Source organism: Setaria italica, chromosome VII (assembly GCF_000263155.2).
Source record: "Setaria italica strain Yugu1 chromosome VII, Setaria_italica_v2.0, whole genome shotgun sequence".
Classification (NCBI taxonomy): domain Eukaryota; kingdom Viridiplantae; phylum Streptophyta; class Magnoliopsida; order Poales; family Poaceae; genus Setaria; species Setaria italica.
This window is the reverse complement of record NC_028456.1, coordinates 15,474,644-15,490,420: the sequence shown is the minus strand read 5'-3', so window position 1 is coordinate 15,490,420 and position 15,777 is coordinate 15,474,644. Positions and strand designations below refer to the sequence as shown.

Below are 15,777 nucleotides of genomic sequence, written 5' to 3'. Positions count from 1 at the left end.
ATTCATTTTTTTGTGCTGTAAGATATGGCAATGTATGATTGATTCCTATACGTATTTTACTTTTGCAGCGTGCTTGGAGGAGTCTGAGCACACAACAATCACTTTGATTGAAAATAGACTACAATAGTCCAAACTCCAAAGCGCATATATATGAGAGAATGAATATTTAGACTTCCATGAATACAGGGATTATAGATCGGTGTGGATATTAATTGTATCCATAACAATTTCGTAGACGAGGTGTGCAGGATTCGTACAGGTCTGATCACGGTGCCGGATGAGCAGTAGTCGAAGTCCAGGTAACCAACACGATGGATTTGTTTTGGCCTGACCTATTCCAAAACTGAACGTATATATTCCCTTAGTTGTAGCATGTACGTTTACGTATTGATTCCTTTCCATCCATATATGTCGTGGTGGGATACACGGTTATTTTGGAATTGGTGACGATCTTTTAGCCTAAGGGGCGCCGGTCTTCCTGTAGCTTATCCGACAATAACACATCACAATGAATCGAGCGGAACAAGCACTTCATCACTAGCCCTTGCCCTTCTTCACTACGATGATGACCTCCTGCAAACTGCGTTCAACGACGAGCCCAAAGGTGAGATACCGCTAAATGATCTCAGCCATCATGGTCGTCAATCACTCTAATCACACGTTTCGAATTGGCAGCTGCTAATATGGGTTCCTCCTACACGTCGCTTTTGCGAAAGAGGGTGTATGCTAACCTGCTACCATCCTTGCCCACACCGATGACATACAGGTATGATACTCATAATTTTATAAGTGGTAGAGATTTCATTTGAATGACGACATCAGTTTTTATCTCGTACGCTATGATGCACCCTCGCATTATATATGTACACAATCTTCGAATTATAGGTGGGTTGAGTTTCATGAGGTGAAGATGGAACACATCTTCTCGAGATGGGATGTGAGTGTCATGGTTTTCTAGAAAGGAAACATATGAGAGTACGGAGGAGATGCGTATTTGTGCATAATCTTGGTTGATGAGCAGGTGCTTCAATCATCCGCCTGCTTTTTTTTATATGCATGTGTAATTAGGCGGGTGCATTGTAGTTTGACTGCAAACTACCATTGTATGTTGGCTACAATGTTTGTGCAGGGCACCAAGATAGAGGCAATTGCGTGCGGCGATCATCACATGTTGTTCGACAGTGTGCTCATTGAAGGAGAAACATACGACTTTTTGGGAGTGTGCTTTGCGCCAACCTACGTGGATCCCATACGCAGACACTGTAATCAATACTCCACAGAGGCCCATCTAGACTTATACGTAATTACACGTATAAACCGAAGGTTTAACACGCAAAAACTCCAAAACGGACAGCGGGTTGATTTTTAGAGAAACTTAGGGTCTAAACCGAAAGAAAATAGGACCAACACACAAATACTTTTGAACTAGATTGGACCGCGGGTTGATTTGCGGAAAAGGTGAGGGCTTAAGTGCAAAAGTGATACGGCGCAGTGTAGTGGACCGGTACGCGATTCGGTTGACTCGCTGCCGGTCGTCAGATCTGGATCCGACGATCACGGTCGTCGGCGGTAGCGCGGCGGTGGCGGAAAAGGCGGCAGGTGGCGGCAAGCGGCGGCGAGCGGCGGTGGGGTCGCTGGAGTTGGCCGAAAAGGCGCTCCGGGGCTCGGTTTCACGCGCAGATTGCACGGGAAGAACGCGGGGGACACGGCAAACTCAATTGAGCCCTCGGGGTGAGCCAAAAGGCAGCGGGGATCACCTTACGGCGGCGGCGTGTGGCAGAGAGATGGCGGCGGCACTGGAGCTCGGGAAGCTAGGGTTTCGGGGTGCTGGCGCGGGTGCTCGAGGTCGGGGGTTGCGGCGGCTTAAATAGGGGCGGATGGCGGTGGCTTGCGCGTCAAGGGATAGGGGCGAGGGCCATTCAAATCGGCCGGGGAGGCGGCTCCCAGGTGGAGATCTCGCGCGGCTCTTGCGGGCGGAGCGGAGTCCCGACCGGAGGTGGGAGATGACGGTGGGGCCCTCCTGTCAGTGGCCGCGGAGTGGGGACAGGCCAGCGTGGTTCTCCGGGCCAGCGTGGCTTCGTGGGCTGTGGAGAAAAGAAGACGGGCCGGTGAGGGAGAGGTGGGGTGGGGAGCTTCGCAGGCCGGCGGAAAAAATGGAGCAGGCCGCGAAAGAAAAGAAAGAAAGGGGAGAAGTAAGGATGCGGCCCAAGAGAAGGAGAAAGAAAAAGAAAAGAAAATGAGAAAAGGAAAGGTTTTGAAAATTGGAAATTGGATTTGAAATTCAAATTTGATTCAAACACAAGCAAGCAAAATAAATGCACCAGCATGCAATGCACAAATAATTCCTATGATGAATTAATTTAATTTAGAGAAAGTGAAATTAAATGCCTAGAAAATTAAATGACATCCTAATTAAGCAAATTCTAGTGAACTTAAATTCTTTAAAAATTTGGGTGTTACAAATCCTACCCCCCTTAAGAAGAATGTTGTCCTCGAGATTCGGAAGATCCTGCGAAGAGATGGGAAAATTCCTTCTGTAGCTCGTCCTCTCTTTCCCAAGTTGCCTCGTCCTCTGTATGGTGACTCCACTGAACCTTGCAAATCCTGATCGTCCGGTTTCTGGTAACCTTTTCCAAAGTATCCAAGATCTTAATGGGGTATTTCATGTAAGTGAGGTCATCCTAAACATTCAATTCCTCCATAGGCAACTGTTCTTCTGGAACTCTGAGGCACTTCTTAAGTTGCGAGATATGGAACACGTCGTGTACATCTGACAACTGGTTAGGCAACTCCAGTCGATAGGCTACCTATCCCACTTTCTCAAGAATCTTGAACGGACCAATAAATCGAGGTGACAACTTTCCCTTGACCTTAAATCTACGCATACCCTTGATGGGCGACACCTTGAAGTACACATAATCACCTGCGTCAAAGGTTAATTCCCTTCTCCTGGTATCAGCATAACTCTTCCACCGGGATTGAACAGTCCTCAAGTTCTCTCGGATGATCTGGACCTGTCTTTCTGCCTCTTGTATAATTTCTGGTCCGAATAACTGACTCTCTCCTATCTCACTCCAATAAAGGGGTGTTCTGCACTTTCTACCATACAAAGCTTCAAACGGCGACATTTTGAGACTGGCATGATAGCTATTATTATAGGAGAACTCCGCATAGGGCAAACTTTTGTCCCAACTACCTCCATGCTTTAGTGCGCATACTCTCAACATATCTTCCAGTATTTGATTTGTTCTCTCAGTCTATCCATCCGTCTGAGGATGATAAGCTGAACTGGAATTTAATCTTGTACCGAGAGATTCATGCAACTTCTGCCAGAAGCGTGACGTGAACTAAGTACCTCTGTCAGACACTATCTTCTTGGGCACACCATGCAAACACACAATTCTTGTCATATACAACTCTGCTAACTTGGACCCGGTGTAAGTAGTCCTTACTGGTATGAAGTGAGCTACCTTGGTCAATCGATCCACAATGACCCATATGGAGTCATACCCATCTTGGGTGCGAGGCAAACCCACGATGAAATCCATTTCAATCTCTTTCCACTTCCATTCCAGCACCTTCAATGGTTGAAGTAGCCCAGCTGGTCTCTGGTGTTCATTCTTGACCTTTTGACATATGTTGCAAATTACTACATGTGCAGCTACATCTCTCTTCATTCCGGGCCACCAATACCTCTGCTTAAGATCCTGATACATCTTGGTACTCCCGGGGTGAATAGAATAGGCTGAATCATGAGCTTCTTTTAAGATTGTCTCATGGAGATTTCCCACATCGGGTACCCAAATCCTTCCTTTGACCCATAAATTTTCCTGAGATTCTTCTGTAAAATCCGTGGCTCTTCCTTCCTTTACCATCTCCTTTATTTCCTTGACCTTAACATCCTCAAATTGTCCTTTTCGTATCTCTTGCTCTAACATCGACTCCACTTCCATCGTTGCTCCTTCAGTATGTGCAACAACGCTCAAGTTAAGCTTCTCAAATTCTTTCATCAACTCGTCAGATAGCTGAAATGCTAAGGCTAGGTTAGCATGACCCTTCCGACTTAGAGCGTCTGCAAGCAGATTGGCCTTGCCAGGATGATAGTGAATCTCTAGATCATAATCGTTGATAAGCTCTAACCATCGTCGTTGTCTCAGATTGAGGTCCTTCTGAGTGAAAATGTACTTGAGACTCTTATGATCGGTATAGATCTGACATTTAGTGCCCAGAACATAGTGCCTCCAAATCTTCAAGGCATGTACCACCGCGGCTAACTCCAAATCATGAGTCGGGTAATTTTGCTCATGTTTCCTCAACTGTCTGAAAGCATAGGCTATCACATGGCCTTCCTGCATCAGAACACAGCCTAAACCCTGTCGAGATGCATCACAATATATGTCAAATCCTTTATGCAGATCTGGCATCACCAACACTGGAGCTGTGGTCAACTTTTTCTTCAATTCCTCAAAACTGGCCTGACATGCCTCTGTCCACTTAAATTCCCTTCCTTTTTCTAGTAGTGTAGTGAGGGGTTTCACTATCTTGGAGAATCCTTCGATGAACCTACGGTAGTAGCCTGCAAGTCCAAGGAAACTCCTAATTTCAGTCACTGTCTGCGGTGGGTTCCACTTCAAAACATCCCTGACCTTGCTTGGATCCGCTGCAATTCCACCATCGGAGATGATATGACCAAGAAAAGAAACCTCCTTCAACCAGAATTTACACTTACTGAATTTTGCGTATAGCTGATGCTCCCTCAACTTCTGAAGCACTAACCTCAAATGTTCCTCATGTTCTTCCTCATTCTTGGAGTAAATCATGATATCGTCAATAAACACCACAACGAACTTATCTAGGTACTCCATAAATACCTTATTCATCAGATACATGAAGTAAGCTGGAGCATTTGTCAGCCCGAACAACATAACCGTGTACTCGTAGAGACCATATCTGGAAGTAAAGGCAGTCTTGGGTATGTCGGATGGCCTGATCTTCAACTGATGATAACCAGATCGCAAGTCGATCTTAAAGAATACCTTGGCTCCTCTCATCTGATCAAACAGATCCTTAATACGGGGCAATGGGTACTTATTCTTGATGGTTACCTCGTTCAGTGCCCATTAATCCACACACATCCTCTGAGTATCGTCCTTCTTTGGCACAAAGATAACCGGTGCTCTCCATGGTGATGAACTAGGCCAAATAAACTATTTTGCCGATAATTCCTCTAATTGTTGTTTCAATTCTTTTAATTGCTCAACCGACATTCTATAGGGACGTTTGGAGATAGGTGCAGTACTAGGTAAAAGATCAATAGCAAATTCAATTTCACGGTCAGGTGGCATACCTGGTAATTCATCGGGGAACACATCCGGATAGTCACACACCACCTTGATATCTTCCAAAGATTTCCCAGCCAACTGATTAACTGCACAATCTGCTGTTGAGGGTAGAGTAGCTACAAACTCAACTTTCTCTCCATTAGGACTTATTAGCAAAACTGACCTCTTGGCACACTGAATAGTCGCGTCAAAAGCTGCTAACCACCTCATTCCCAGAATAACATCAATTCCACCAGACTCAAGTACGATAAGATCAGTCGAAAAATCTATCCCCATTATTTTCAGCTTAACTTGTGGACACATATACTGAGCCTTCATTGACCCACCAGGTGAACTCACTAGCATGTGACGCCTCATGGTATGCATGGGTAAACTATGCTTTGCTACATAATGACTAGTGACAAAAGAATGCGATGCTCCAGAGTCAAATAAAACTGATGTGGGGGCTGAGTTGGCAAGGAACATAGCGAGCACTACATCTGGAGCCTCCTGAGCAGTCTCGGCTTCCATGTGATTCACCTTGCCACAGGCAAAGCTCTGCTGCCCCTGATTGCCTTGCGGGGTCTGTTTCCCATTCCTCGGCTGCTGCATCTGATTCTGCCGAGGAGCACTATTGTTCTGCATGGGGGTGGCTGGCCCACCCTTCTTAGGACAAGCGTTGGCATAGTGGCCAACCTTGCCACACTTGAAACAAGTGGGGTCCACTGGAGCATTAGGCCTCGGTGGAGTGCTAGTAGGAGTCATCTGGCGATTCTGCGGGAAGCTGGGACATGGAGTCTGCATCCTGGGGTGCTGAAATTGGGGGTTGGGGCATTGGAACTGCTGAGCTGGGTGTTGGACTGACTGCTGCCCAAAATTTCCACTCGGGCCCCCTGTGCGGAGTGGCGTCCCTTGCTGTGGAGCAAAGCGAGTACGAGTGTTGCTTCCTGATGGTGACTGGGAGTTAAACTTCCTCTTCATCTCTCCAAGCTCGTTCCTCTTGTGCTCCAGGCCAATTGTTTTGTCCAGCAACTTTTGAAAGCTAGGGAAGGTGTGCGACATCAGCTAGTACTGGAGTGGTCCAATCAAACCATCCAAAAACAACTCCTGCTTCTGCTCATCATCTACAACATCTTCAGGAGCATAGTAGGACAACTGGACAAATTTGTCCCTGTACTCAGCCACTGACATATTTCCGTACTTAAGAGCAAGGAACTCCTTCTTCTTGAGCTTCATCAGTCCGGAAGGAATGTGGTGACTCCTGAAGTTTGTCCTGAATTCTTCCCAAGTGATGCCATTGGCGTTGACATGGGTGGTAGTGTAGGCATCCCACCAATCTGCAATTGGTCCTTCCAGGTGTCCTGAAGCATACAGGACCTTCTCTCTGTCAGAACACTGGGTAATGTTCAGCATCTTCTCCACAGTCTTCAACCAGTCATCAGCATCTAGCGGGTCTGGAGACTGTGAAAATGTTGGGGGTTTGTGGCTCAGGAACTCCCTTGGCGGCGGCTGCTGCTAGTTGTTGTTGTTATTGTTCTTGGTGTTCAGCTGAGGCTGCAAGGCTGCCACGATGTTGGTCAGGTCGGCGAGGAGCTGAGTCTGGGCTGCTAAGAACTGTTCCATCCCTGTAGGTGCTTGTTAATTCTGCTGCGGAGTGGGGTTGGGATCGTTGTTGTTGCTCCTGTGATGAGGCACTGCGGGCTGGTCAACTCCTGATCCGGACTTGGTGTTTACCATCTGAGCGTTAGAGATAATAGATTTAGATATGTGTGTGAAGAGATAACTGAGAAAGATAAAGCGACAAGATATAAAAGTAAGATAGATTCTGTTAGCTCCGTTAAATTAGATGTGGCCATCAGTTGAAGTGTCCAAAATTAGTGAAAAATTACCAAGTCGTAACTCACTAAATTTTTAAACCAACCCAACTGGAATCACCTCAATCGGACATCTAGATCTCGGGATACAAAATTAACAAGCTGACAGTGTTGGTCGACAGTTTCAGATTCTAATTGCTCTACTAATTCGCACATATCTCCTAGATAGGTTCTCCAAAACTTTTGAAAAATTTACAGAAAATACTCCACAAAATTCTGGAACTAACCCCACTGATTTCATGTCATTTGGACCTCTGTAGCTCGAGATATAAAGAAAACAGTACTGATGTGTCGATTGATGACGAGAACAGAATTGAACATCTCATAGTTTGCATGACAGATAGATTTAGACAAGTAGGAGATCAAGATTAAGAAAGATTAGAAGCTGATTTAGAACAGAACTAAAACCCAACTAAGCACTTTTATTACTAAGACCGGTATAGTGTGGCAATTACCCCACATACCGCACTCATTACAAAGATCCAACTCAAATATTTAGCACAAAACCAAGCATCTAAGCACACTTTAAACTAAACACACTCGAGCGATGACTAACGATTACCAAAATTTAAACTTAACATATTTAACGATTACAAAGATCTTCTGCAGCGGCATCGGGCGAGTCGTAGCGGGGACGCTTGGGTGACGGCGATGAAGCGGGATAGTCTGCATCCTCTTGCGGCGGCAGTGCCCCTGTCGTAGAAGCCACTAGTACATCTCTCTCCCACCTAACTTCATGCAGCTCCCGTTGAGTAGCAAAGAGGGTGTTGTTGGCTTCATTCAAGGCGGTGAGAGTTACAGATAGGTACTTGCGGAGATAGTCCGTGGCCATGTCGACTCCATCGTGAGTAGCTATGAAAGTCCTTGCTTCACCACTAGCCCTGGACGGAAGGTACCGACGATATGTATACTGCAGCCGTGGACGTTCCTTATGAGAGAGGACCTCAAGCGCTCTCCTAGCTGCCTCGGCTATGCCGGCCTCCATGGTTCTCCTCATCGCCAGGTCATGGTGGACAACCACCACCTCCCATCCTCCACGAAGGGTAACCTTCACCTCCCAGAATGTAGGGTAGCGAGGGTGTGTGTACTGTGCACACTTGTAGACAGGCCTCATGGTATTCCCAAATGGTGACAAGTCCACCACAGCATGTCAGCCATGTGTACTCCTTGTCCATAGTCCTCCTTCACCCACCTAATCCATCTTTCGGGCTCAGGAGCTTGTGCAGCTGCTTCTGGCTCGGGCTCGAGAGCGTCTCCTGGTGCTGAATCTTCTTCTGGCTCCGGTGCTGGGTGCTCTTTTGGTTCGGGCTCCTCATGAAATGAAAATTTTGCCTTTCCACGCCTTTATTAAAAGGGGTGACGGCGAGTTTGGGCAGGAAAAGGAGGATGTCGCTGAGTTCACTATCGTCGCCATCAGAGGGCACAAGGAACCAAGCACTTCATCACTAGCCCTTGCCCTTCTTCACTACGATGATGACCTCCTGCAAACTGCGTTCAACGACAAGCCCAAAGGTGAGATACCGCTAAATGATCTCAGCCATCGTGGTCGTCAATCACTCTAATCACACGTTTCGAATTGGCAGCTGCTAATATGGGTTCCTCCTACATGTCGCTTTTGCGGAAGAGGGTGTATGCTAACCTGCTACCATCCTTGCCCACACCGATGACATACAGGTATGATACTCATAATTTTATAAGCGGTATATATATAGAACATATGGGCCACGGGCCTATAGTATATGAGTCTTAACACACAGCTCATATATCAGTTTACACTCTGCAGAGGTTATACATCTTTACCCATAAATTCTTATTCCCATTTGCCTGGGTAGCTAGCCCCTCAAACACTTCTAAGGTGGGTTGGTAGAGTTTCACTATGAGGCCTTTACAAAGGTTCTCGAATATGCAGTAGTCTGCTAAGGTTCCAGCATATGCGTGAGTGAACCTTACTCCCTTGAGATGAACAAAAATGCACTCTTGGCAGGTAGTGAACCGCTCCATCACAATCCCCTTCTTATCTTTTCGGTAAGACTACCACACACTAGATTACGTAATTAATTAGCTAAGATCAGAAACTACCACACACTAAATTACCTCATTACTTAGCCAAAATCAGAGCCTATTAATCTTATGGTTGCAGTTGGTCACTCCATATTCCAATTAAAGCATCATTGTTCCACATTAACCATTTTATATGCTTTATATATATAGGTGTGATGTCATCATCATAAATGTTATCATTATCTCCAACCCAGAACCAAAGTAAATTAGCTAAGCAAAACAAAGCTAACCCAACATATATAAAAGTAAACCTAGGCAACAAGAAATAATATGGAACCGTACGTAATGTTGGGTTCCATCAAATTAGATGCAGCGTGCAAGAGTTGTGTTATTAAAAGTTATTAGGATAAAGGATGGTGAAGGGCACTTACATTCTTTAAGTAATGATGCTGCTCAGAATGTCTTCTCTTCTTCCTCTTGAAATTCATGCTCTTTGCCTACATGTCATAATCATCCCAAGCAACACATACAAGCAAGACATACAAACAATACACTAATCATCATACATAGAACAAGAGTGAAGCACTTCAAACGACTATATACACGTTAATTATCCTGGCGTGCATGCACATGAGGCGTGTATGGTATCTTTGTCCTAATAGTTTGTATGTAATTAGGAGTACTTAGGCAATAAAATAGTGTCACAAGGAATTAAACCGGAAACTGATCACACCGAGGAGAAGATAATTAACTTTTCTCAACCCTTGCTGATGGACAGGAGCTGGGCGATGGGACAAAGCTTACGGCCAATGAAAATTCGTCGGCGCTCAGCAAACGGCAAGGAAGCAATTTAATCTTCTACGTCAACAGAGGGACTCAGAGAGAGAAAGAAAGAGAGCTTACATAGGGCAAGATGAGATCGATGAAAGCACATGGACTGATGGACAGCAACGAACACCCACGGTCGCCTCTGGGGCATGATGTTCACGGTTTCATGCAGAAAGAAGTCATGGCGGCGACGGCTTGCTCCAGTGGCGTCCGACGGCGCCGTGGTTCACCGGAGGACGATGGGTGTCGCACTCACTGCGGTGAAGCCGCGGGAACACCGCAACAGGCCGGTGCCGACGGAGCTGCTAGTGCGGATGAGATCGACGGCCTCAGCCTGTAGCTCGATCTGGGCGGCGAATTGCAGCGGCGCTAGGGCACGAGTGGCGGCGGCTTCATGCTCGGCGATGGCGGCGCGCTAGTGCTAGGGCACATGGCCAGGTTGCCGATGTGATTCTTGCGTAACAGGAAGAGCACGAGATGGCTTCGCAGTATTTATATACCGTGGATGTTGGAAGGGGCCTGCACATGAACGCATCAATGCTACTGGGCTTGGCCTGCAGAAGCAAACCTGGGCTAGCTAGAGGCAGGTGGGCTGGGAAGTACAAAAGGCTTTTCTGTTTTCTAAAGCTTCACGAACAAACTTGAACTCAAATAATTTTGAGTTCAACCTACTGTTCTAAGCAGTAAACATAAAATTCACTGGCATGAATGCAACAAATAAAAATGTATACCTTATGATTCGTTGGATTCAATTCAGAAATTAAAATTTTCCTTTATCTAAATATCTTGCTAATTGTTTAAACATTGGAGAAATTTTAGAAATATGTTAAAATCATTCTATTTAATTTTGTTATTTATTCACATTCCAAAATATGAAGTGGGTCAGTTTGGCCACCCGGGGCATCGATTTGTCGGCAGGGCCCGAGTACTAACATCGTGAAGAGATTGTATGACACGGGGAAGAAGGACCACTGTAGCCTCTGTGAAACAAAACCCTAGCTAGACACGAAGGATTTCATCTTTGTCGCAAAGCGACCTCGTCGGCTTCTGTGCGGTGCCAGAGCACAGCGAGCACAAGGGGATGATGTTGTGGACAGGTGTGCATCAGAGATGGGATGGAGGGGATCTACATGGGTGACATTAGGTGAGCGTGGCTGTGTGGGTTGGTACGTACGGATGGGCATAATTAACCGAAATTGAGAAACCGAACCAAACTAACCGAGGTCGAACCCGAACTAACTGAAACCGAAAATTTCGGTCACAATTTCGGTCATCATTTCTAACTAACCAAAATTATTATGGTTAATTCGGTCTTGATCTCGGTTAACCGATATAACCGAATAGACCGAACTATTCCTGTCCAGCCCAATATAACTAGCCCAATACAGTCAGTAAAAATCCCTAACATCCCTCCCCCTCACCTGGCCATCCTAACCTCCCACCCACTCGGCCACTCAATCGCCGCAGCCGCCACCAAGTCGCTCGACCAAGCCCGTCGCTCCTGCTCGGCTGCACCTCCATCTCCCTCCAATCTTGTACTTCTCTCCTTCCTCTCCAGCTCTCCCTTCAGCGCGAGATCCCCACACTTTGCCGACAGCTTCTCCCTCACCCTCAAGTCCTCAAGGCCGGCATCTCATCCCCTGCTCCCCAATCTTGCAGGCGGCGGCGGCACTCCCTCAGCGTCAGCGGACCCGCGTGTAGCAAGGCTGTGATGGCGTGTTACTAGCAACTTCGTGATTGTTTCTTTTTTTCCTTCTAATTCTTTGTGCGACCTAAGCTTTGGTGGTTGGTTTTTGGTTCTGTGATTTTTTGGATGTGTTTCCTGAAGCTCGGTTAGTTCGATCGTTACCGAGACCGAACCGAACTAATCAAGACCGAAAATTGTCAGTCTTGACAATTCCAAGTAACCGATCGGTACTCATTTTTATAATAACCGAAATTTGTGAATACCCGACGAACCAAACTGATCGGTTTGGTCTGACCGAATGCCCACCCCTAATGATATGAGTTGAACGAGGGCAAAACAGATCACAGGACCGGGGTGGGCTAGACACCTCATATACTCCCTCCGTCTTCAAATACAAGGCACATAGAGATTTCGTAACAAAGTATAAGAGCAACTCTAAAAGTTCTCCAAAAAATTCTTCCCCAAAATCATATATTGGGGGCTATCCCAAACAATTTTTTCCCTAAAAACATATCAAACCACAGCAGAACGCTAATAACTTGTCCCCAATATTTTAAAACAGGCCACATCATTATAATTGGGCCTACTAATGGGCTGATCATTTGTTCAACAAATTTCAAGGATAAATCCGGATTTCTCAAATAGAAGCAGATGAGGACACCGTCTTTCTCCACTTCTGCACACACGCACAGCAAAAACCAATCCAGATCAACCAATGCAGCCAGAAAGCATTTAAGGAATCCTAGAGAACTCGAGAGCTGCATGTCTGACTCACCCGCTCTAGTGCGGCAAGGATGAGGCCGAAGCCCGCGGCGTTGTCGAGCCGCGCGGCCCCTCCCCGGTGGGCCTGGCCCTTTTGCACGGATGCGGCCGTGGTTGTGGGCAGGAGCAGCCCCGTCCTCCAGTCCACCGACCCGCCGATGCTCCGCCGCCTCTTGGGCGCTGCCAGCTCCGCGGCCCCCGTGGACACCGACGCTTCGGAGTCCCGCGCAGAGAGCCCGAGGCCACGCGCTGGGATGAGCGCTTGCGGCGGAGCGCGAGGCTGCGGCGGGGTGGGGTAGTGGCGAGGTGGCACGCGTTCGGGTCGGCGAACTTGTGGAGGAGCTCGTCTGAGGACGCCTTCGCCACGTGCTGCATCAACAGCGCGCCCTGCGGCAGCGACAGCGGCTGCGCCTGCTGCTTCCACGGCATCACCATCGATGGCAGGGGTTGAATCGGTGGTCGTGATTGGATCGAGTGGGGATGTAGGGGGCATAGTGCGTGCGCCAAATCTGGCGGGAAGAGACGCGCGTGCGGGGAAGGGGAGGAAAGAACTCCTTGCAAATATGCGCGGCGATGGGCTCCGTTTTCGCATCACCAATATCTTAAGGAGTTTCAGGTGGACCGTTGGAGTTCGTTTTTTTTCCTAAAGAAGGTATTGAGGGTAAGATTAGCAATCTTTTGGAGTTGCTATAATGGCTGCAAAAGACGTGTGTACCCTAAGTTATGATTCAGAGAGATGTGTTGCGTGATAGTTTAATAACAGTTATAAATAACGAGCAAACCGCTTCAACTAATCCACCGCGTGATAGTTTAATAACAGTTATAAATAACGAGCAAACCACTTCAACTAATCTACCAATAAGCTATAAACATATCATGTCCACTCTAAGGATAATTAAATGGGCAATAATATAAATATGGGTCAGTTTGGCAGGGCTCCAGCTCCGGCTTTTTCTGCGGCTCCAGCTGAAGCTCTACCAAGCAGTTTGGTAAAAAATGACTCCACCCTTGGAGCACTAGCTAGAGGAGCCGGAGTCGTTTTACATGGAGAAGTCGGAGCCAAAAAAAAAAAAGTGGCTCCTCTGACTTCTTTTCAGGAGAAATCCTACCAAACTAGCCGTGTATCTATAGTTACTTATATTTGAGGATAAATTTCAAATGCTTAAATGAATTATATTTTAGGATGGAGAAAGTACGTTTTAAAAGGAAAAGATATGCATTACCTATAGAAACCTCATGGCTGTTTGGTGTACTGGCATGGGCGGTTACTTGTGTTGATCAATGGCTTATTTGAGTCGTAACAAAGATCACGCGCGTGCACCGGTTTAGCTGGTCTCTTGGCATCCTCCGTATAAAATTGTTACCCAGCTGGTCGAGTTCAGAATCCCCACACGATCACGGACTCGCAGTCTTCCATCAAAACAAGCCGGACCCTTGAGCTTCCAACGCTCGCCCTCGCTCGAGCAGCGTGAAAAGAAGATCCATCAGGAACCCAAGGCAACATATCGAATCAGATCAAAACCGGCGAGCGTGTTTCCATGCCCCCAAGATACTCGGCCCTGGCTTTCCATAGCTGCAGGTGATCTGAAAAGGGATTAGGATTTCACCGTCATCACCTTGGAAAAGCAGAGATCCACCACCCGTCGTCGTCGTCGTCGTCGCCGCCGCCGTCCTCAACCTCTCCCACCTCTCACTCGCTCATCGCCCCTCTGCTCCTCGTCTTGATGAGTAAGGGCGGCCTGCTGTGCTGGCTGCTCGTGCTGGAAGTTTGCATCGCCCAGCAGTCCCTGATCTCGATCAGCCAGCTGACCGCCGGAGGCCAGATCGGAGACGACGACCTCCTGTTCCAAGATCCAATCCGGTTGATGTCAATCCATGGCCGCGACGAGCTCGGCGGCCACAGCGCTGATTCAATCTTCGACGACTGGGTGGACACCGGCGATGAGTATGCGAGCATCAACCGAGGCGTGCCTGTGGCAGGAGGCCGTGTGGGTGATGAGGAAGAAGAGGGGTTGCGGCCTCCATATGGTGACGATGACGGTGGCGACAGCGGTGGAACCAAGGGTAGCTCCGGAAGTGGCGGCGTCGATGTCGAATGTCCCGAGTGCGGGAAGTTCTTCAAGAACGATAAATCGATGTTCGGTCATCTCCGTAGCCACCCGAATAGAGGTTACAAAGGCGCTATCCCACCGGTGAAGAAGCTAAAGCAGTCTCCGGGCACGACCGCCGCCGCATCAGCTTCTTCCTCGTCGCAAGGTACCGACCGAACACCAGCTCAGCGTAGCAGTCGCGATCCTCAGTTAACCCCATTGGAGATACTGTGTGCGTACGTGCTACTCACACTAAAATATAGAGGTCACACAACACAACAAGTGCCACAACCACCGTCTTCTTCGTTTGGAAAGCTTGATGCCATTGGACAAGCCGAAGGTGGAACTGAAGGATCAGTCTCACGCAATGCCGCGGCTGAACTCAAATGCAATGCCGGTGCCGAAGCCAGAAAATTGGAGAATTGTGATGAGCATGGGTATTCCATTCTGAAAATCTCCAAGAAGAGAAGAAACATGCCCAAAGATGTGAGAGAGGCACACAGGAAGAAGGCGAGGCTTGTGCCGACTCTGAAGGAGAAGCGCCCGTACGCCTGCAAGCATTGCAAGGCAGAGTTCCCCACGAACCAGGCTCTGGGTGGGCACGTGGCCGGTCATCACAGGGAGAAGAAGCTGCCGAGTCGACTGAACGATCCCTCTGCAGTGACTACCGTGAGCCAGAATGGGAAGCATCAAGTTAAAGACGGCGATGACGACGACGACAAGAATCTGTCTCTACGGAGGGGATTGCTCTCCGAGCAGTTCTCCATGGCACTCGACGTGCCGTGGCAGTCTGGGCATCAGGCATCAGGAGGGAAGATGAGGCATCACTATGAAAGGAGGAACGGTGACCTGTCAATGGCGGTGGCGGCGCCTACCCCAACTCCGATTGATGATGGAGGTGCGGGTAGGCCATGGAACATTGACCTCAATGTCGAGGCTCCGGAGCAGGAATAGAAGATGCACAAATCTTTTTGCGTGTTGAGAGGAGCACGAATAAATAGACGTGCATACTGTATACATTTGTGCAATTATCTGGTTCAGTTCTTCAATACGTAATACTCCCTGCTGCCTCTTAAATGATAGGCCATTCCAGCTTTTTCAAATTCGTAGTCTAGACACACGTGCATATCAAAAATTACAAACATAGAAAAGTCAGAACAATTTACAAGGATGGAAGGAGTAGCAATATAGCAGAAGAATTTTTATTTCACAAG

The 15,777-nt window shown here is 47.6% G+C and overlaps 1 pseudogene; it reads right to left on the bottom strand.

The window, feature by feature from the left end:
- Positions 1-12,348: 12,348 nt before the first annotated feature.
- On the bottom strand, positions 12,349-12,908 carry LOC101770790 (annotated as a pseudogene).
- Positions 12,909-15,777: the final 2,869 nt, after the last annotated feature.